Raw genomic sequence first — 23289 nt, 5'->3', positions numbered from 1 at the left:
CGTGTCCTTGTGTGGTTCTTTTAGTGTCATCTGTGACACCCAGGGCCCACCCAACCCTGGCTCCTTTTCCCAGGGCCGACCAGGCCCAACCTTGCTTTTCATCCCTCTGAATGTCTCCAGGGCAATGGGTGTAGGAAATTCCCCCTTTTCAATCAACTGCATGGAGATGGAGTTCTCCAGTGGAGTGCTCTTCACTTGGCAAGTTTTTTCTCTAGTGATATCCACTTAGTTCCTAACAAAAATGTATTCAAAAGATTAGTGGCAGAACACTTGGAAGCTGGAACCACTCAGGACTAATGATATAATTACTCTCTAGAGCCATTTGTAAAGTAATTATGAACTATTGTTCTCTTTTGTTCTGTATCTTTATAAAAGCAAGCCATCTTGGCAGGCTGTGATGGGCATGTGTTGAGCTGGCTGTTATGTAAGAATACAAATAATTTGTGCACATATTTATAAAAGAAAAACAATGCTTTTACAATGTGACTGAATTGTTTAGATGTAAAAATCTTTCTACAGAAACACATTGCTGTTACAATTTCTGATGTGGCTGGTGTTTTTCAGTACATAGTCTTGTAACTTCTGTAGAAAATCTTGTGGGTTTATTTTGTTCCCCCGGTCTAAAGAAAATGTTATTTAACCTGTTTCTCAGGTGCTGGAGGTAATGTAATTACTAGGGATAAGACCTATAATAAATAAATTATGTAGGGCTTTGCTATTTTTGTAACAAGCCTTTTCTTTCTAAGTGAGTTCTGCTGAAAGGTATGCACAGTGGGAATCTGTCAGCACATGCTGGACTTTGGTTTGTTATGGAGATTTGCAAGGGTGGACTGGGTGAACTCACCACTGGAAGAGGTGGCTCTGCTCAGTCTCCCCTCTACACCTGTGCCTGTCAGCCAGGACAGCCTGGTTAAAATGGGGGAAAGCTCAGCACAAACAATTTAGTTTTCTGCAGGGCTGGAGAGCTGGACCAGCTCATCGAGATGCTTGGTGGATGTCAGAGCCAGCACCAAAGTTGGGGTGTGACTGCATGGGGGCAGAGGGAGCCAGGAGAGCCAGGAAGCAGCAGCATCCTGGGTTTTGGTCAGGGCAGCATCTTGCTGATGTTCAGCCCGAGTCTGCTGTAGCTGGGCTCGAGCTCTGCTTTGTCTTCTTGCTGGTAATGCAAAATACAAAAATATGGGCATTGTCCACTAAGTAGATTTCCTGGCAAACATATAGAGCATTAATGGTGCATGTCATCATAGTGGAACATTTATTTCAGTGTTTCACTGCTATTGTGATAAGCACTGTGCTTCTTAGCCCACAGAAATGGTAATGGTTGTTTAAAATCTCATGTGAAAACCTATTTCTAGTCTAACCTACATTGAATGTGGATTTTTTTTTTTTTGTTTAAAACTCCTCAGCAAGAACTGTTGCAGGGCTATGCCCCAATACTGTGTGTGGGCAAGAGCAAGTTAATTCCATGCTGGCTTTAGCCTGGAAAGAATTTGCCTTGTCAGGGGTAATGTTTCAGACAGGAATCACGTATTTCTGTGACATCAGTGGTGCTTTTGGCTTGATTTGACTGAGGACCTGGTGATAAAGGTGAGTTTCATGTGCACTGGAGCTTGTTGAATTGCTCTGGCCATGACAGAGAACAAGGAGTGCAAAGGAGAGGGCAAATGGAGGTAGTAGGAGAGTCACCTGCAGAAAATGTTTGAGTAAATTTGTGCTTTGGGAAATGTATTCTGCCTTCCTAGAGTTTCCAAACAAGTTATATTTCTTTTAAAAGGAGTGGCAGAAAACATTGGGACCAAATCAACAAGAAGGGAGATTTAATCTCTGAAACAGCAGCAAACAAGCAAGCTCTGATATCCATGTGTTAGAAAAACAAATTAAAATTTAGAAGTTGACATGCTTCAGTGATCAGACCTGGGGGAGGAAGCTAACATAATCTTGGGAAGAAGGATGTACCACTGACAATGGACACAAAGAATGCAGAAGTTATGGATGGCAAGGGCATCTGTCAGGACTCCCAAGGCAAGGAAGGAATTCATAAAACCAACTCAGTAATTGTGCTGAAATCAGCTCCAAGTGAGTAAGAGGTAATCCTGGAGGGGCATCTGTGACCACTGACTCACAGAGCATTGCCCAAAAGAAGAGACAAACTGAGCATGTGGACTAATTAACATGAGAAGTGAGAGAATCATTAAGCAATAGAAAATAAAATACTAACTGATAAGAGAAGTATGTAACTTGTAGCCAGTGAACACTTACTCCTTTGTTTGCTAAAATGTATAAAATTTAAGAGTTTTGGTAATTGGGGTACTTTTTTGGTGGAGCAATCTCCAATGTACCTCAGTGCTGAATAAAGTAATGTCGACTTTCTAACCTAAGGAAATGGTTGGAGAATTTATTTTCTGATTTTCAGTAACGCTAGAATGAGTAGTTGAAGAACATAGATGTAAAATGGGCTCATTTGTTAGGCTGAATTCGTTGATCTTAAAATTTAAATAGATTGTAATCCGAATTTATACAAAATTCAGAATAAGCTCCACAAACATACTGTTATTTACTGCTATAATGTGTACAGAAATCTAGAAGTGGGGGAAGTGATCAGGCAGAGATGGAGTTGAAGCCTGAAGAGAAATTAAAAGTATTCATGAAAATCTGTGATGTAAGCAGAGAAGAGTAAATGTTACAAAATATTTCCTATGGTTTTTTTTTTTCCATGATTTTCATCTCACCAAGAAGAGGGAACAAGCCAGGTAATGCAGGGGCTTAGAGGAGAGAACCAAATGTTTTCTCTCGGAAGACACTTTCCTGTGCACTGCCTGTGCTGCCAGTTCACTGGGAAGAGCAAGGAGTGGGGCTCTCGTGATGATTAAAACAGTGCTAAGGGTAGGGAGTCCTTGTGGTTTATGGCATTTTGTGTTTCCAAGAAAGAGAGACCATTGCTCTCTACAGCTTCAAAGGAGGCACCATTAAATCCAATACCTGTTTAAAGGTTTCCTCTCATTATTTTCTGTTGAGAAAATATTCTTAATAATGTGGTATCACAACAGGTGCACAGGTGAGCGTGAGAAGAATGATCTGAGCCTACAGCAGTGCTGGAGAAGTTGTCTTCATTATGTGCTAACTAAAACTTGGCTCCCTGTGGATCCTGAGTCACTGCTACAAGAACAGATTATGCCCTCCAATCATTAATCTTCTTGAAGTTTTTTACATATGAGTAAAAACACAGGATATAAGATGTGATTATGAATCTCAGTTTGAATAAGGGGGCATAGAGATTGGTCCAGCTTTATAGCATATACCTCTGATTTTCCACATTAAAATCCTATATTCAAACCTTAAAAATCCCTATGAGACTGTGCACTTGAGTTCCCAGGAAATACTGAAGAGTCTCTGATGTGTTTTTTTTCCCCACTCCTCTACAGGGACTGGAACAGAGAGTACAGTGGAACTGATAAAGGAGCCTGGTATCTTAGGCCTGATGGAGCAGAAACCGTGGGACAGGCAGGGACAGATAAAGGCTCACTGGGGTGGAAGTGACCAAGAAACTTTATAATGATTGCCAAGTAACTGAAGTCATAAGGAATGTATAACCAATGAGAAATTGTCACCAAAAATAGAACCCTGTATAAGTGCCATACAAGAAAAATTCAATATAAATGCCTTGTATGCTCAATAAATTTGGCTTCTGATCAGAACTTGGGATGTCCCCATCTCTCAATCACCAACACTCCTCCCTTTTTATTTTTTCCTTCTAGATAGGCTGCATGGCTGTCCTCAGGTTGACTTTTCACTTCTGCTACCTAGTGGTGATAGAGATAACTTCCAGTTTTTACAGATAACTTCCAACTTCCAGAGAAATGCTGTTCACTGGGAGCCGAGGCTGTTTCTGTACATGTGCAATACAGTGTGGGGAATGCTGTGTTTGTTACTTCATTCAGTGTTAATTTCCTTAAGTTTTTCTCTCTTGAATTTTTTCCTGATTCTGCTTGTTTGCTACCTCAAAGATCAGGCCTGATGATGGAGTCTAGCTAGAAATTTTATATGTGGAATGATTTTTTTTTTCCTGTGGAAGTCTGAATGCCAGATGACTGTGACCCAAAACATTAGGAAGCACCTTCCAGTGTATATTGCTGAGCTATGTGGAAATCATCCTGAAAATATTTCAGGTGTATACATGAGAGGCTGCTCATTGAAGCGTCATACAATTCTTCGAAGTGGAGGTGTCTGTAGCATTAATAATACAGAAATTTGGCATGATAGCAGGAAAAAAATCATGTCAGTTCACCTGCCAAAGCCTTTTAAGTGCTAATTTAAATATCCACACCAAGCTTAGACTGGAGATACTTTGCAAATCTGAACTAAGCTACTTCAGGAAAAGGAGTTTCTCTTGTTTGAAACAATGGAAGAAGATAACAGGAAAAGAATACACAAATGACATATGAAATTTCTTCTTTGACGGCTCATACTCTCACATTGCATGAATGTGTGTGTGTGCCCTTTCTGCCCCTCTCAGCCTGTAACATCTCTTAACCAAATTTAACCAGATTTGGAGAAAGGCACTCAAATGTAGTGCATTCCTGCAGGAGAATAATTGTTCAAAAGAGTCTGTGAGCAAAAGCCTGGGGTGTGAGCTGAATTCCTGCACTGGACCCCAGGGGAAATTGTTCTTTTGTGTGGCTGAACCATGGAAAAGCATTCCCATGTCAGGGAGCAGCAAGAGCAGGACCAGCAGGGAGCCAAGGGTGGTGACAGCACAGAGTGGGCCAAGGCCACCACAGTGCAAGGCAGAATGCCACAACACCTGGGCTGCATGAGCAGAGCTGGGAAATGAAGTGGTTTTTTTCCAAAGAACACTCAGCAAAATATTTTTTATGTGTATGCTGTTTTCTGATGATGTAGATCCATGATAGTTTCTTGAAACTACTTGTCTTCAGGAAGGGATTCTTGCCAAGAATGAACATTTGTTACAGCAAACACTGCTTGCTTCCTGCCCAGTCTGCATGCAGCCTTGGAGGGAAAAGCAGACACATGGTATTTGCAAAAGATGTATCTTATTGTAACAAAATTTTGCCCACATTTTCACATATGATGATTGAGAATGACAGTGAATTCACATATTTGTAAGTGGCTTTTTGGAGCTGATAACATCTAGAGCAGGAGTGGGAGTAATTTATACGCAAATTATTTGCTATACATGTCTGTTGGAGCCATTTACTAAAAAAAATATTAATTGTAATTAAATTAATCTAGTCCTGTGGAAATATAATTTTGACAAAGTGTGTTTCTTACTGCCACAGACTGCTGTTAGCTCAGAGTTTTATGTGTTGTTAGTAATTTAAATACTGTACCAGTCAAAATAACTGCAAATTGCTGGTACCAGATGTCATCAATGCAGAAAATAATTTTGCCATCCTAACTTTATTTTCAGTAATGTAATGGAAAATATTCAAGGCATCGTGCAGTTAATTAGGACATTAACTGTTATCTAGAAATCTTGCATTTTGTTTCCCAAAGAAAATGTTTTCTTCTGTATACATCTTGGGGAAGGAAGCATAGTATTGTTATTAATTCCCTGACTGGAAGAACTGGTGGGGAAAATGCAGATGACTTGAAGTCAGTCTTTCTATGTACCAGCATGAATTAAATTCATGTGCATGAATTAAAATATCACTGAGGAGATGGGGAGAACTGGGCCAACTTTCAGTGGAACTCTTGGCCTTGGAAGTGCTGTGATTTTGACATTGAAGTTTGAGGCCTGTAGTGTGTGAGCAAGCTGGGGAACCTTGGACGTGTTTGCACAAGGGGTGAGGAGTTAGTCTGAGGGCAATGGGAAGGGGAGCCACATCCTCATCAGCTCCCTCTGAGTGGAACAAGGGCTCCTAAGAGGAATAAAGTATTTTCACATGGAGAAGACAGTGTGCTAGAGGGTGGTTTGATCTTAGCTCAAAAAGAATGAGAAGCAGTTGCTACAAAGTGAAATCAGGTTAATTCAAATTAGGAATAAGGCAAGTATCCTTAACAGTGAAGCAAATGAACCAGGAAAGAGGTGAATTGTCTCTTTTGAACTGTCAGTATCGTCTTTTTAAAACTAAAGCTATAGGTAGAGGCAGACTTATCCACTCTCCTTTTAAGGTTTTGAACAAATGGGTCAAGTCCTTGCCACAGAACTGTGCCAGGTGCTCCTGTTGTCACTTTATCACAAGTCCGTTTCCAGTACTGGTTTTTCTGAGTGCTTTTCCTTAGTCTTGAAAGCAAGACCAGGGAAGAAAAATTGAGGAAATGTTTTGTCCTGAGGAGCAAACTGAGGAAGGAGGAGCTTGCAGGTTGTTGCAGGTGGCTCTTGGGAGGGGGTGTTGCAAGGACTGACCTGCAAGGGACTGGCTGAGAAGCAAATGGGATCTGAAATTGCAGCTGAGAATGTTTTGGTCTGGATGTGACTTTTTCAAGACTATATTTACTTGTCAGGCTCTTGGAATTTCCCTTCCAAGATACCCTAATTAGGTTTTTTTTTTCCTTCTGAAAATCCTGTGCCAGGGTTTGAAAGGATGAACACAACTTGCAGCTTTGGTTTTTAGAAGTGTTTATTCAGTTTCTTATCCCAAGGTCTGTGCGCCGCTTGCTGCAAGCTTAACGCGCTGAAGAAACCCTTCTGGCAAGCCCCCCAGACAGAAAATTCTAGATCTTTTACAGGTCTCCAGTCCAATTAACTCTTAAAACGTACTGTATTTACAATTTTGTGCCAAAAATGACTGCATATTCTAGACATGCAATTTCTGCCTCAAACCCATTCCACCAATGTCCCTGTGCCATCGTCACAGCAGAAGATGGAGTCAAGAAGAAAGTGAGACACCGCCCAAAATTCTCCATCTTGCTCTCATCAACTTCCATTCTAAAACCCCAAAATGACACATTTTCACCCTGTGACAAACTAAACTCCTATTTATTTCAGATCTTTGTTGTTCATAGTTCATCTCTGAGTGTTGGAAGTTTTCCCACAGACTAAGGTCGAAGGCAGCGCCTTCCTGGGGTCCCAGCTGGGATCTCGGGCTCCTGAGGGGTTCTCCACGTGCCCTGGACTCCAACACCAGGCCTGTGAAATCTCAGTTGTTAGAGATTTTCAAGAAGTTAGTCAACTAGCTGTCTGAATGACTTAGATCTCAGTGGGAAGATGGGCTTAGATGATTCATAAACATTCCTATCTGGGATTTCTAGGATTTTTCCCAGATGAACATTTTTTTGCGAGTTTTGATTTGAAACATATTTTGTTCAAATGGGTCTTGTTTCTCAAGTGGCTCTAATTTCTTTGTCAGTGGTCTCATCTCTTCTTCATTTATTAGTCTGGGGGTATTTGTAATATCAATTCCCTCTGCTCAGTTTGCTTTAGTTAGTTCTCCTTGATGGATGCCTTCCTTTGTAAGGGGTTTCATCCCAATCCTTTCAGGAACTTGCTGGTAATGGTGCTTCAGGTGTCAAGTGCCCATTGATGTCTGTGTTTTCAAGCTAGGTAAGTATTTTTAATCCATTTGATGTGTACTTTAGTCATGCTGTATTCTCAGGGGCTAGTTTAGAGATCTTAAACTAAGAAATTTATGCTATTGCCCTAACTTAGAATCAACTGGAACAAAAAATCAGGCTTGTTAAACAAGAGCTAATCTACAGCAAATATTCTTTCCTGACAATTGTTATGTTCCTGGCTTTGTTTTGTGTGGCTTGCATGTTATGCTAATAATTTCATTTACCTGCATCTATGAAATGTGGGTGTAGTGATACAATTTGCAGTCTTTGGGAATGTGCAAATTTAGCTTTGAGCCAGGAGTTAGTCTCACTTGAAATTAATTTTATCACCTCAGGGAAAACCCAACAACCTTGAATTTTGGGACAGTGAGGTTTTTCACGAATTTTCATCCAGATGAAAAAACAGAAAACAGATGTACAAAACTGTTTTTATATAAAAAAAGCCACCCCTCTTTTTTTTAATTTTTTTTTTTTTTCTGTGTGGCCATTGCTGGGTTATTATGCTTTTAGTGAAGCAAATAATTTCACTTCCCCTATATGGACAGGACAGCATGGTTCTGGCTTAAGGAAATGGGAAAGGACAGAGTGTTCAGCAGTGCTCTCCTAGAGGCTGGCAGGGCTGGCAGCAGCCTGGGAAATACACTTGGAACCTTGGAAACAGCAGGTTTAGTGGGACAACTTCCAGAAGAAAGGTATCAGCTTTGAGAACACATCAGGAGCTGTCAGCACTGCCCAGAGCCATAAATATTTAATTTATCTTGACCCTTTTGATGTTGCCAATCAATGCTGTTCTCTTGTGCTGCAGATCTGGGACTATTGAGCTGACAGTGATTCCAGTCAGTTTGTCAAGTGGAACGACATTCTCTCTCCAGATTCTGTTCTTTGTGGCCATGGGATTCTGTCAGGAGCCTCTGCACACAGTGCACAGCCCGTGTGAAATTTATAGCTGCAGTCCTGCTCAGAAGTAGAACAGACCGGCACAATTAGGTAATATATCTTGTTAATGATAGTTTTGTGCAACAAGGTATACAAAGTAAAATTATCTGCCTGAAAAAAACCCTCCATATTAACTAATGATGAAATTCTGAATTTTTATAAAAGTCAAATATCAAATATTAACATTGTGGTTTTGCTTTGCCACCAGTTTCTTTGGTTTATCATTGCATTAAAATATTTAAAAATATTTACACTGAAATAAAGGTATTAATTATCTGTAGAAACTGTTCTATTTTAGCTGACTTTGCCTTTTACAAAGATTGCTGGAGAAACAGGATATAGCTGTCTAGGAATTACCCTGACACATTGATTCCCTGAGTCTGGAGAGTACATCAGTGTTTAAAATGGAGTGTTTTAATGAAACAGGTAAGTCAGGTGAGGTGAGGCAGTTAAAATGGTTGGTGGGCTCAGCTACCAGAGGAAAGGAGAATTATAGCTAAGATAAATGGATGATTATTGCCCATCAGAGCGATGATAATTTTTAATGTAGCACATTTCATACCAGTTGGAGCTCAAAAGCACAAGGTGTCCTGTGCAGCCCCTTCAGCACCAGGGTTTGGCTTAGTAACATTTACACAGTTATAGGCCAAAAGTAGAGAATGCTGATAAATAAAATTTTGTCCTACTTCTACTGATTTTCTTAGTCAAGAACGCATCACTTTTTATTTAAAATTTGGAGAAACTTTTGTGAAGGGAGCAATTTTCAGAGTTGACTGGTTTAAAAAATGAATATAACAGTATTTATTTCTCAGAGAGAGAGGTTATATGCCTTAGGGTTTTTAAAATTTTCCTTTCAATTTGTAATGGATAAAACCAGTATGATGAACTGCAATACACAAATAGGAATTTGGTTTCTTAAAAATAAATTATTTAGCAGTTGACAAAAATACCTGAAGTAAAACGTGATGGGAACCACAGCATAAACATTTACCAAGGAGAATAATTGATAGATCTAAATGTGGCATCTTGAGAAAACACCCAGAGAAAATTTGTTCTTAAGGAAATCCTGCCTCAGGGGACAATAAGAAATGTGACCAAAACAAATAGGAAGAAAGAAGGGTGTTGAAACATCCTCATTCTGAAGAAGGGGGCCATGTTCTGTTGCAACTGTATGATGACTTTCCTTTTATTTAAATGCATTTTGCAGCAGTCTTGCAAGTTTTATGTAATGGAACATGAATACTTAAAATGATTTCCTGAGACTTTCCTCTCTCCTGCACTCACATCATTGTAGAATTGAGATAAAATTTTGGTTTTGTTAAAACAAATACTTTCAAAATCTGCTAAAATATTCAGTTCGGCTATACAGCAGTTATACTTTTGTGCAGATTTTAAGATGGGAATTGGGTTTTAGCAGTTGAGATGATACTGGCTGGATTTAAACTCATTACTTGCATTAAAGCAAGAGAGGTTGTCTGGGTAAAATGGTATGAGCTCCTGCGAAGAAATGCTTTATTTACTTTGCAATTGTTTCTATCATGTTAACAAGCCTGTTAAGACAAAGCAAACGGCAGTTTGAATTCCATTTAATAACATCTTCCCATGCAGAATACTTCCCAAGTGTCACACTGCAGGCTCCTGAGGGAAAAGACAGTTTCTGACCCATTGGTACATGCAGAAGCCTTGGTGTGACCAGCAAAGTGACAGTGGCAATCAGCCAAGATGGGAATGAACAGATGTCCTAGGTTACAATGTAAGATGTGCCCAAAGTATTCTATTCCCGCCTTCAGGAGCTGTTGGAACCAGGTGGGGCAGTGTTTCCTTTGCCCACCACCTCCAGATATCTCCTGTTCATGGGCCACCAAGGCCTTGCCCGTGACTCACAGGTAACTCCCTGGGGAGCTCTCTCTGTTTAATGGGCAATCAAGGACCCCCTGCAGGACTCATGGGATGAGATCAGCCCACTGGGAGATGCTCTGCCCAGGGGAGGAGCCAGGCATTCCCACCTGGATATAATCTGGGATTTGGGACAGCACAGCAGGCTTTACCCACTGGATTCCCAGAGGAGAAGAGCTACCAGACCTTTCTACAGGATCACTGCTTCAACAAGAACCACTTCATCTGGACTGCTGCCACCACCCTAACTAACAGGGTGTCAGGCTGTATTCTGACTCTGTCAGTGGGTTTTGTGCTATTGTTTTTATTTTATTCTATTTTACTTTTTTTTCTTCTCTCTCTCCTATTAAATTGTATTTCTGACTTGGAGTCTCACTGGTTTTGCTTTCAAACAAGCACAACTGACAATTCAGTGCCCAGTTTGATGGATTTCCTCTCCCTTCAGATGCTTCGTTGTCTCTCAGTTGCACTTGGGGGCCAGAGCATTCACCCCAAGACCTGCATTTTATGATTTTGCATAGTTTTTCAATTCTTTATCGCTGGCAGGCTTAGAGCAGTCTGAAGAGAGGCCATGCATTGCCTGCAGCTCCTAGAGAGGCAGCAAATTGAACTCTGCAGAGCTTTGTGCCCTCGCTTACCTGGGCACCCTTGGGCTCTGCTCTGCTTGGTCCCTGGCTGCTCCACAGTTCTCTGCTGTGCTTTTGCTGAAAACTCTTGTAAATTGCTGAAGTGCTTTTAGCTGCACTTCACTGATGGGAATTCTGCTCCTTTACAACACGAGGAGACAAGAGCCCCCTTCAGATGCTGCAATGTGTTTTATACCCTTGCTTGAGGGATAAATGAATTAAGTGATGAATTTCCCTCCAGACATACCCACTCCTCTGTAGAAGCTTAGGAAAACACAACCAGCTTGCTGAGATTCGTGCAATTACCTGCTGGTGACTGTCTGTCTGGAGGGGTGAGACAGGGCTTTCACACTGATTTGGACAACAAAAAGCAGACCAAGTGAACACCTAAATTGTGTTGTTTGGCAAGGTGTGCTTGTTCAGGGGATGGCAAATGCCCTGACCAATGCTCAGCCATCCTTCCTATCCCCCACCCCGGTTTGTTTGCTATTTGTTCTCCTTTCAGAATTCCCTCTGGTGAATTTTATGGTGGAGACTTTTGCCTACGGGTGAGTGTGGGTGCTGGTATCTTGTTGTAGTTTAAATTTATGGGGGGGTCCCCGGGGAGTGCCCCCGGAGACCCCCGGGGTCCTTATGGGGTCGTGGTGTTCCCGTGCTGGCAGGCAAAGAGACTCAGACGCCGGTGGGATGCTGATGAGGTGAGGGTTTATTCACTGAGGGAGGGGGGAAGGGAAGGGGAGAGGGGGAAAGGGGAAGAGGGAAGGGGAGCATCCGGACGCCTCCAGGGGTAGAGGGGCAAGAGGGGCAGAGCCTTCTGCCTTAGCATTCTTATCACAGAGGTTCAAAGGGGCACGGTAACATTCTCCAGCCAATGAGGTTACAGATACAGGATACTGCAGGGAGGGTACAGACTTGGGATAAACCATACATTTTCCAGGGGTGAGCTAGGGCAAACCATTTCCATAAAATGCAAGTCCACAAGTCACCCTTTTTTTCTTTAAAATGTGAGAAGAGAAATATGACATATGATAATTAACAATTTAAAAATGAAACAGTAATTACACAGTTTTGCAGCATAAAACCAAATACAATTGCAGTAAGGATTATGTTATACTGTGAACTTTTCTCTGACCTTGTAATTGCAGTAGACGGGTTATGTGAGTTTATATTGCAAGATTTGAAACAAGTTAACAAATTTGTTTGAGCCTTTCCAGCGTGACTGGCCTAATAGTGTCTAGTCTTTTCCAACTGACTTTTCAGACCACCACAGCCCCCAGCTTAGGCTGAGGCGCTGACCTCTGCTCCCACTCTAGGGACAGGAAAACACATGGAGTTCCCCGGGCTCCACACACGGCTTCAGATTCTCACCCACGGATCTGAGCCAAATCACTCCTTTCACTTTCCAACTGGTTCAACCGAAAGGACCTACACTCTGCATGCAATTGTTTACATTTGTCCATATGTACCCACTGGGGATTTTTTTCGTCCATACTTGCACCAGAAGTGTCAGAGACCTAACAAAAGACCCCCAGTTTTAGGTCATCAAAAGAAAAACAAAAGAAAAACAAAAGAAAAAAACTACAAAAAAACGTCAAATACTTTCTCAGACACTCTATCAGGTTATCAATCACCCTCAGAACGAACTGAGGACAGTATAAACCCAAAAAGCGTTACCAATTCAATAGTCTACTACTGATTCGCGCTTTACAAGAAGACAATCCAAAAACTGCTTCCCTTGGATCTACACTTGTGACCTGAAAAGGCCTCTGCTTTCTAAAACAGAAAACAGGGGAATCTGCAATATGAACACACACAAAAGCTAGAAAGGCATAATTGTAAAAACTACTTCATGGGGATGGGAAGGAAATGGAGGGATTTGGGACACCCTGCTGTTTGGCCAGAACAGCAAGGGACAGGGGCAGAAAAACAGGGAAAGGGAATCAAAGTAGCATTAACAATTATACAAGGCTGTAAAACTGGTATTACAAATTCACTTTAGCTTTGGGTTTGGTTTCTTAGTGTTTACCTTGTGGGACTTGGAAAGCAGAAGATGGGACTGAGGGCACGTGGCCATGGTGGCCATGCGGTCACAGCGCACATGGCACTAGCCATGCCGTGCCGGGTTTAGCAGGAAGGGGTTAACTCTTGGGGGTTTGTTAAGGGAAGGGGGGTTAGGGAGAAGGAGCAGCGAGGGGAGGAGGGGGTAAGGGTAAGGAAGGAGGTTACACAATTTACAACACCGAGTTTTGGAAGGTGCGAGGCTTGGGCACAACTGAAGACTGCTTTTTCCTTCTCTGATGGCCGTCTGGCTGAGTTCCTTTCGCTGCTGTCCAGGGGCGTTGGCTGCTTCGCCGCTGTTGCCGGGCGGGGGGAGGGCCGTTTGTCCGCGCGGCTTCTCCCGGTGCTGGGGCCCGCGTGCGCGCTGCGGCGGAGCTGAGACCACGTGTCGGCTCACGCTGGGACTGCCCCGCGCCGCGGAGGGGTCCCCCTGGGCTGGGGCCGCTCCGCCGCCGGAGCCCCGCCGCGCCGGCACCCGGGCCCGTGCCGGGCCGGGGCTGTGCTGCCGCTTTGCCGCCCGTGCCGCGGCCGCTGTGGGCCAGAGGGTGCCGCGCCGCTGCCGCGCAGCCCGCGCCGCCGAGGCGGGCCGGGGCCACGCCGCAGCCACGCGCCACAGCAGCGGTCCCGCCGCGCCGGGGCTCATGCCGGAGCCTCGCTGCGGAAGATCCGTGCCGGCCACGCCGCGCCGCCCGGCAGGGCTGTGCAACCCGCGCAGCGCCGAGGCTGGCCGGGGCCCCAAGGGGCCGGGACCCGGGCCCGCGCCGGGCTGGTCGGCGGTGGTGGGACGGCCGCGTGGTGGCTCACGAGGTCTCCGTGCGGTGGGGGAGGGGCGCCCCGGGCCGCGATGGCCCAGAACGGCCGCTCCACCGGAGACGGCACCGAAACGGAGTTACCATGGTCCATCTTGTCTCAGGGTCGTTGGTGCTGTTGCCCCATGTTGGGCACCATCTGTTGTAGTTTAAATTTATGGGGGGTCCCCGGGGAGTGCCCCCGGAGACCCCCGGGGTCCTTATGGGGTCGTGGTGTTCCCGTGCTGGCAGGCAAAGAGACTCAGATGCCGGTGGGATGCTGATGAGGTGAGGGTTTATTCACTGAGGCAGGAGGGAAGGGAAGGGGAGAGGGGGAAAGGGGAAGAGGGAAGGGGAGCATCCGGACGCCTCCAGGGGTAGAGAGGCAAGAGGGGCAGAGCCTTCTGCCTTAGCATTCTTATCACAGAGGTTCAAAGGGGTGCGGTAACATTCTCCAGCCAATGAGGTTACAGATAACTTGATACTGCAGGGAGGATACAGACTTGGGATAAACCAAACATTTTCCAGGGGTGAGCTAGAGCAAACCATTTCCATAAAATGCAATTCCACAGTATCTTATGTTTTTGCTGTTTAGTTGGGGGTTTAATGCTTGATTTGTCTCATTTGGTTGGGAACTGAGTATCAGAATTAAAATAGAGTTAAACACCCCTCCAGCCCCCCTCATATCTGCATTCTGAAACCATACAAACCTTCACTCACAGTGCTTGTACTCCCATGAAAAACTTGGGAAGTTACCCTTGGGTTGTCTTGATCCACCACATCGCTCTGTCATGGTGTCTTTATACCTTACTGGAGTGTGTTATACCTGAAAGTGTATCATTCGGTACAAAACAATTGTATATAACTTAAATTGCAGGTTTTGGACAAATTACTTTTTAAATTGAAAGAGATTGAGCTGACCTAATGATTTTTCAGTTTAAGAAGGTAACTGCTTGCAAGCAACATTTATTCCAGATTACTGAAAATAAAGGTTTATAAACCCAATAGTGTACTGACTTGTAATAATTTAGCCAGGAAACAGAGGGGATTATTTATCTTTAGGGTCCTTTATATTTTGTGCCTACAAGCCTTATTTTGCACATGAATAAAAAAAAGTGTGGCAGATGGGCTGGAATTCTTTCCTCTGTGGAATCCCGTTTGCAAGTGAAATGTGTATTATCCTTTTGTTCTTTTCTTTAAAGTTAGGAAGAAAGGAACTCTACAGGAACCTGGAGAGATGTGTTCACGAGGTACTTATATGAACTGCTGTCCACAAGAATACAGAAGTGGGTAATATTTAAGAAGAAACAGGAGTTTAAAAATCCCTCTGTGTGGCACTGAGAAGACCCCCCCAGATGGTCAGTGCAGCCTTATGGAGTGACACAGCCAGGGGCTGCTCTTGAGCTGCCAACACAGCTCATGCTGAATCTTCCCATTGTGCCAGATGTTACTGCCCCCTCTGCATGGCTGGAACCCAAAGAGAAACAGAGGCTTTGCATTTTCCCTGTTTTCACACTCCAATATGGGAGCAGGATGCAAATTGACCAAACTACACATCAAATGGGTTAAATTGAATTGAGTGTAGCTTTTGAGATACATTCATAGGTTTGCCTCCATTCCTTGTTACAGCAGCTGCTGATAATCCAGGGCCTTTTAGGTCCTTGTTTGGTTTGCCAAGGTAGGCATCCAGAAAGGCACAGCTCCAAAAAACTTGAATACGTAACGGGGTTTAAAAAATTTTTGAAATGAGAATAGATTTGGGTTTTGTGTGAAGACAGTATTGTCATGTCCTGGAGGTGTTAGAAGATGTGTGAGCAGGTTGTATGAGACTGAGAGGTCCTTGAACAGGAAGGTAGCAGGAAGTTGTTCCTGTTGTGAGAATAAGGACCAACGAGGCACAGCCATGAAGAGAGCCCTGTGGCAATGGTTCTTGGATTGGAGGTGGAGGGACAGTCTGTCTGACACGTGCCCAGGGTTCCAACAGCTCCCCACATCTCCCCATGAAACACGAGCAGGTATCCTTGTGCCTCAGCCCTTTCCTGCCCTGCCCTCACCCACGGGGCTGTCCTGGGGCTGTGCAGAGCTCTTGGCAGGCACCTGCCTGTCCACAGGCCAGCAGTGAAGGCAGCAGCTTTTAAATCCATCTTTGTGTGCTGGGCCAGGGTGCCTAGAGGCACTGGAGTGCTCACAGCTAGCAGGAGGCAAGTGGGAGAGTGAGCGGGACTTGCTATTATTATTAATAATAATATTAATGAAACAGCTCCCAAAGATCAAGGACTTAGAAATTAATTGTTCCTGGTTACAATATACAGCATGAAAAGAGGCTGCCTAAACCAGTAATGGAATTTGAGTCCCTTCCTTATTAAATTAATTTTGTTTCTGATCTCCAGCTTTTTTTCCCCATCTGTGCAAATTTCTTATAAATGTTTAAAAAAAGGATTAGAAAGGAAAGATTAAGGAAAGTAGAAGCAGCAGTGATCCAGCTGAGAAAGTAGTATGGAAAAGCAATAACTTCTGAGATACTGAAGGATTTTTGAATAAATATCTTTACATTTTTACGACTGTTATAATTCAATGTCAAATACCCTTGTGCCCAGATCCAGCATTTCTTCTGCATTTGAATTTCCCACTAACTTCAATGCCATCATATTCAAAGGGCTCCATCCTGCCTTCCATGTTCCCTGTGAGATTTTGGATTTTTGAGGAATGAAAATGTTTTTCATTTGCGAGTGTGTTGAACACCAGAAAAAGATCCAATGATGCAAGATCTGCTTAAGTTGCTTGGTGTACTTTTTGGTACAACTCTGCATAATAGCATGACTTACACATGGGTTTCCATTGTTGGTATTTTATTTATGCCACATTTTGGGCTGATAATTTAAAAACTTGGAGCATCTTTTAAAAATATTACTTAACTAGATCATCTAGTTCCTTAGCAGAGAGTCTGTTTTTTCCCTCCAAGAAGAATGACATTATAGTTGCAAAGTATTGCAATTAAAAGGAATTGTTTTGATCAAAGAGAAAGAGAGAGCAAACATGGGGTTTACTCTTCTGTGATTCTGTCCCTTCTCCTCCTCTGCCCTTTACAAACCATAGGAATAGTTACCTGGGCAGTGGACACTCAGGTGTCTAGCTGACTCTTCATATCCATGATTCTTTGATACATACTCAAAATAAGGAATTTTGCACACTAGATAATCTATCCCAGTTTGGGTTCCTGGTCAGTGCAACCTGAAAGCAGCTGGTGCTGGGAATTTGCAGGGGAAGAGTGCCTGGGGTCCTGACAGGGAGTGCAGTGGGAGTGGAGTCTGTCCTGCCTGTGCCAAGTGCAATACAGGACTTTGCTTTTACAACTACCCATTGCCATAGTCTTCAATGAAGACACCCCAAAAACTTGACACTTATATTTGTGTGCTGGGAAGCTCATGGATAAACCACTGTGATTGCCCTCAGCCTGCACAGGAACAGACCAGGCTTGGAGCAGGGTCCCCATGGCAGGAGCCATCCCACAACATTGAATAGAATGTTTCAAAATGATTTTTTAATTACAGCAGTAGTTTGGGATATTTGATTCAATTAATCTGTCAATATATTGGGGCCTGGAATGTCTTTCGTGCATGATATGGGAATTAATTTTTTTCCTGTTTTAACACTAGTAGAAGTTAACAAAACAATTAATAAAATAAGCCAACTTAGAAAAAGCTTTCACTACGTAACCTATTATCTGTATAACTTCCTCTTTGTACTTGTTGCTGAAGTGCATTTTTTGCTTTTTAGTTTTCTTCCCCAATGAAAAATCAATTTTATTATGTTAGCAGCATGTTTTAAACCACCATGCAATTTCTATTTTATTATTTAAAAGTGGAACAGCCTTAGAATCTTCTTCAGGGTAGAAAAATTAGTTAATAGAGAAAAGGCAGATGGAGAAAAAGAAAAGCTTGGCAGGGAGTGGGGAGATGTGAGACCTTCCAGGGAAGCCTGTTGAGCATATTTGAGAGGAAATCTGTGCATGCATGGCCTCGTTCCTTTTGTCCTTTGGATTCATGTGGTTCAGAGCCTTCATGAGCAGGGTGAACCTCAATGACAGTTAATGTATAATAAGAAATAATTTTGCTGGTCTCACTTGGGGATATGAATTTATTACTAGACTCAGATCTACTTCTTTTCTTCTTTTGTAAGGCTTTTTGGGCTGAGAGTCTCTTCCTAACAAAATTGAAGAGTTAATGCAGAATTATTTTCTTCTTCTCTGTTTTGCCATAGGTAGTTAATAAAAAAAAGGAAATAGGACAGTAAATAGGAGTAAATTCCACAGAATGAGAAAACTGAGGAATGTGAAGGACTTGCCCTTTGTAAAGTAAAACATATATTGTACTTAGGGAGTTTTTTGTTTGTTTCATATAAGAAACTAGTGTGGATGCTTTTCTTATAAATGATGAAATCAACAGTTCTTAGCATATGTGATAATCAGTTGAATTTGCATTTCTGAACTTGCAGTAGAGTTTTGCAAGGGTCCTTAGAGGATCTCTTAGTTCTGTTCCCCACAGTTTCTGGTAAGCACAGCATTGCAGAATTAATATTCCAATGCTGGTCATACCTGGTGATGGCAGAACAGTCAAATTATTCCAAACCCTTTTTTCTTTGTGAAAATTTGTGATAAGAGTTTATTAACATCTGTGGGGTCACTTTCAGTATAATTCTTTGTTTTCTTGTCACTCCTAATCTGCTTCTAGAAGGGCACCAGAAAACAAGTAGCATTTGTAACCCACCTCTGCACCAGCTCATGTGAAGGTGATGTAATTAAACATCTTTTTGACCATTATGGCAAATAATAAATGATCCTGACCTGACTAAGGAACAACATTGATCTGGACTACTTAAAAGCAGCTAATGACAAAAAGTCTTTAGAAGCAAATGCCTCTTGAAGATTGCCAGGAGGCAAGAGAAACTCCCCAGGGCTGCAGCTTTTCATGGTGTACAATATATTTGATCACTGATCTGTGCCAGTTGGTGTGGTGTGGATTTATAAATCCTAATGGAACTACTTCCATTCCCCTTTGGTACAGATAATGACCCCTGGGATACTTAGTTTAAAGAAAAGTCACTTAAAAAGAGAGGTTTGATTAAGGTACACAAAATAGGTCTTCAGTGGGTGCAAACAGAAATACAGGAAATTCTTTTTAATCCTAAGAAAAAGCTCTTTTACTGTAAGAGGGTGATCAAACATGGGAGGAGCAGGTTGTGTGAAAGGGACATCCTTGGAGATACTCAAAACCCAACAGGACACAGTACTGAGCATGCTTTGAGCAGGGGGATTGGACTGAGTGATCTCCAGAGGTGCCTTCCAACCTCAGTGACTCTTGTTCTGTGAAATGATGGTGGGGTGAAAAGATGAGCCACAGTCACCTGGCTCACCCTTTTTCATACCATGGCCTTCTTATTAAGCACTGTATTCCTCTTTCCTGCCCCAGAGAGAGTGTGGGATAGTTCAGCAGAACAAGGAGAGGCTTTGGATTTCCATCTGTGTGGAGTGTAACTCATTTAATTCTTATTTGTGCCTTCTGTGCTGGGTGGGAGGACAGGTTCTGGATTAATTAGCTTGTGCAGTGGTGGTTGTACAGATCTGCGTGTGGTCTGTGCACCCTCTGTTCCTAGAAATGAGACAAGGCCCCTGAAAATGTTAAGGAAAAGAAAAGCATGGAACTGGAAGGGAAAATAATGGTCTTTGTGAATCACCTAGGAGTACATGTTCATTCTGAGCACATACTTGGCTCAGCAGGTGGCATTATTTACTGACCAAAGAACATCAGTCAGCATGGCAGGCTATGGGCATTTCAAATCAGAGAAAAACATAACAATAAATACTTCCTTTGATTATACAGCTCCTATTTTTAATTTATTGTCCACAGTAGGTGGAGAAGATTGAAATTATAGTGGTGATTAAAAATGAGCAGACAGAAACTTAGCAAAGAAGTCTGACAGTTTTGAGAAATACCCAGCTCTAAGTGGAAGAAATCTGCAGTCACTGCAGGGCCTCGTTGTGCACCCAGAGCACGGCTGCCACTGTCTGGGGCTGCTGTGGGTGGTGGGAAAAGCAGGGCAGCAAGTCAGCAGAACATAATCAGAGATTAATGGTGCCCTCTCTGCTTGTCTCCAAATGGTTTGTGAATGAACACACTTGGAGAGACAAAACCTTGGAGTTTTGGGATGTGCACTAAAGTTTCAGGTTTCTTGAATCAGTGGATACAAAAGATCATCCTGGGTAGTTATAGCAGACAGTTCTATTTTGTACTGAAAGATTAAAAAAAAATCTGTAGGGATTGCTATAAAATCTCAAACATTAAGAAGAATGAGACTCATTATTTCAGGTGGGGAGAGATGAGGAAAAGATTATGAGACTGTTTGGAATGCTGGAAAAACTTGCTATGAAATAAATACGTAGCATCTCTAAAAACCAGATGTGTGTCTTCTGCCAGTGCTTCCTAAGATGAGAAGATCTGAAGGAGAAGAGGTTGTCAGTGGCTCATATTCTATGACAACTTCTGCATTTTTGGGAGGTCAAAACACATCACTGGTCCTGCATGGCCCATCAGGAGAGGCCTCTAGCAAACCTGGGAAGTGAACTCTTCTGGAGCTCCTGTGTGCAGGTGTTTAAAATCCTGTGACAGCAGTGATACCCACTTAGTACTCCTGGTGTGCTTGTTAGGAACTAGCTGGGAGCAAGTGCTTAACTTAATGAACTGGAGCAAAAATGCCTCAAAAATGTCTTTGCCCTTACAAAGACAGGGTTTTGTAAGACAGGCTGGGGCTTTGGTTTGTCTGTAGAGGAGCTGTTTGGCCTCACACACATTTTCAGGGATTCTCATCCAATGTGCTCACACGGAGCCTTTGTCAAGTGCAGAGTATTAGCCTGCGATTAAAACAAAGCTCTTCAGTTTATCTAAGGTTTGGAATTCATGATGACAAATCTTAATAAAAGGCCTATTTAAATTTGGATAGTAATAATTGTCTAGCACTTTGACTTAAATCTGGGAGCTCCCTCCATTGCGTGAACTCAGAGTCATGCTACATTTTTCATTTTTTTTTTCACAATAATTTGTCTTGACCTGCTGCAGAGCATTGTCTCTGGATCCACACAAGGTAACAACTCTTCTGTTAGTTCTTTAGATTGAGACTATGGAATGACAGCTTTCAGTAGTTAGTGCTTTGTTGGAAAGCTTGATAGGACTTAAAAATGCATTGATTTCTCCCTGATGGACTGCAACTTCTGATCTTTAAATCTGGGAAAGCTTTGCCATACAATGAGGTGCTGCTGCTTTTCCTAACTGAATATAGAGTGCTGGACACGAGAACAAACATGACTTCTTCAACTTAACATTTGAAATTTTTTAAGCATTCTTCTTTCCCCACCTTTTTTTTTAGTGCTGTATGGCTTTAATTGTATGTGTTCAGAACAGGCAAAGACTTTTCCAGCACTGGAGGAACTCTTGTGTTCCCAGTCTTCCTCATTCTCTCTTTTTCTGGCTTAGTTCTAACACAGCAAAGTGACACCTGCCTTCTCTTGCTGATGCCATCTCAGCATTGATTAAACTGAACACTAATCAGCATGAGGAGTCTAACCTGCTGTTCCTGTTTGCTTTACATTGCACATTCCCATGAAAAGTGTTCAGTGTCTCTTTATTTCTTCCATTTTCAGTATTCTGTTTCTTAGGTTCATGGACTGCTGAAATCCAGCTGTGAAGGACAATTTTGTCTAAACATGAATTACTTTTGATTTCTGGATTCTAATTAAGTGGTTAATTACTTATGACCATATTGTATCATTGATGACATTTCAATTTTTAAGATAATTACATGAGTGGGTGAAGCTAAAGAATTATTCTTTACAGTTCTGTAAATCTTGCTGGGTTTATAATACAGGTAAGAAATAAAACATCATTCTGAGGACTTCAGTTTCTGTAAATTATGTAACTGTTAGTAGTTTACTGAAGTTATCTGATATTTCTAGAGGAACTCAGCAATGTAAAATGAATTGTGGGTTCTGTATAACCATACTTTGGTGGGCAGACTAAACATTTACTGAATTGTTTATTCATAGTCTGTATTTTAAATTAGCTTCATGCAATGCATTTTTTTTTTTGGTCAAATTACATTAGGAGTGGAGTGGTAACAAGTGGTAACAAGTAGAAGTGGTAGAATCAAAGAAATAAACCAAAAAACCCCCCCACCAAATCTTAACAACTTCCTCCTTCACCCCAGTTTTGGGGTATTAGCCAGGCTGTCTCTAAAGGTGTGCTGTATCCATGTGTGCTCTGTCCCTTGTGAGGGGCAGTCTCACTAATCCCTGCTGACGAGCACATGCTGTTCTGTAGCACCCCAATTGCTAATCCAGGGGCTGTGGAGGTCAGGGACCTGCCCCCAGCACTCCTGGTGGGGCTGGTGACTGCAGGAGTCAGACCACAGTCAAGATGTGGGGGAGATCAAGAGTGGGACATCAGGACATGATCAATGTGATCAAGGGAAGCCATTTATTGCATAGCCCTATTCATCTTTAGACTTTTTTAGGGCATTGATCACGCCTTACGTCCTGCTTTTCAATTGGTCAAGCCCTAAATGCACGTCTCTCTATTTGCAATGATTGGTTAACACTTACTGCTCACACAGTGGTTTTACAAACTTTTTATTTGGTTATTTATATGCAACTATTTATTTGGGTCTGCATCCAGGAGTTGCTTTTCTTATCGTTTATTCCTCTTTCACAACCTTGCACATCCTTGGTCCAGCTGCTTACTCCTCCAAGCATGCTGAATTTCTCACGTAGGCTGAATTGCTCACATCTCCAAATACATTGAATTTCTCACCTAGACTGGATTGCTCAAATGTCTGTTTTCCTGTAGAAAACTCTCCTCTGCAAAGATGGTGTGAGTGTTCTCAGTTTGTATTGAAGATTCAGAGCCCATATTTCAACACACGAGTGCCCTGAGATCCTGAATGCTCCATGCCCAGCTCCAGGCCTGCCTCTCCTGCTGCCTCTTCCCCTCCTATGCCATTGGATGTTTCCAGACGCTTGCCTACCTAACTCTAATACAGGTGAATTATTCTGTACCCACTTCCACTGGGTCTTGGCTTGATGATGTTGTTGTCACTCCAAGTTTGAAGAGAAGTGGGAGAAATTAAACATAATGTACATTGCAAGCTTAAATATCTGAGACTGATCTTGAATTGTGGCTGTCTGAACAGCTGGGAATGCAGCTTGGTTGAACTGAGCCCAACCAGTGATGGAGCAGCTACAACACCTCGTAAATGTAACCAAGTGGCAAATCAGTCTGAATATTTTCAGTGAACTGTCAACACATGGTCTGCAAGCCTGAGTTATTTGTGAATAGTGTTGTGTAATGTATACCTGCAGAATTTCACAAAATGTTCAAAGAGAGATGAAAGGTGAAATGCAGTGAATAAATTATTCATAACAA

At 42.5% G+C, this 23289-nt stretch overlaps 1 long non-coding RNA gene across 1 annotated transcript in view; it reads left to right on the top strand.

Moving 5' to 3' along the window:
- Window positions 1-7360: 7360 nt before the first annotated feature.
- LOC134554390 (uncharacterized) overlaps window positions 7361-23289 on the top strand; it is a 76331-nt gene continuing 60402 nt past the window's right edge. The window contains exon 1 of the long non-coding RNA XR_010081221.1: window positions 7361-8502. This is a non-coding gene — a long non-coding RNA (uncharacterized LOC134554390). The remainder of the gene's footprint in view (window positions 8503-23289) is intronic.

Source organism: Prinia subflava, chromosome 8, assembly GCF_021018805.1.
Source record: "Prinia subflava isolate CZ2003 ecotype Zambia chromosome 8, Cam_Psub_1.2, whole genome shotgun sequence".
In the NCBI taxonomy this organism is placed as follows: Eukaryota; Metazoa; Chordata; class Aves; order Passeriformes; family Cisticolidae; genus Prinia; species Prinia subflava.
Note: the sequence above shows the minus strand (reverse complement) of the source record. Positions and strands in the feature narration are given on the sequence as shown.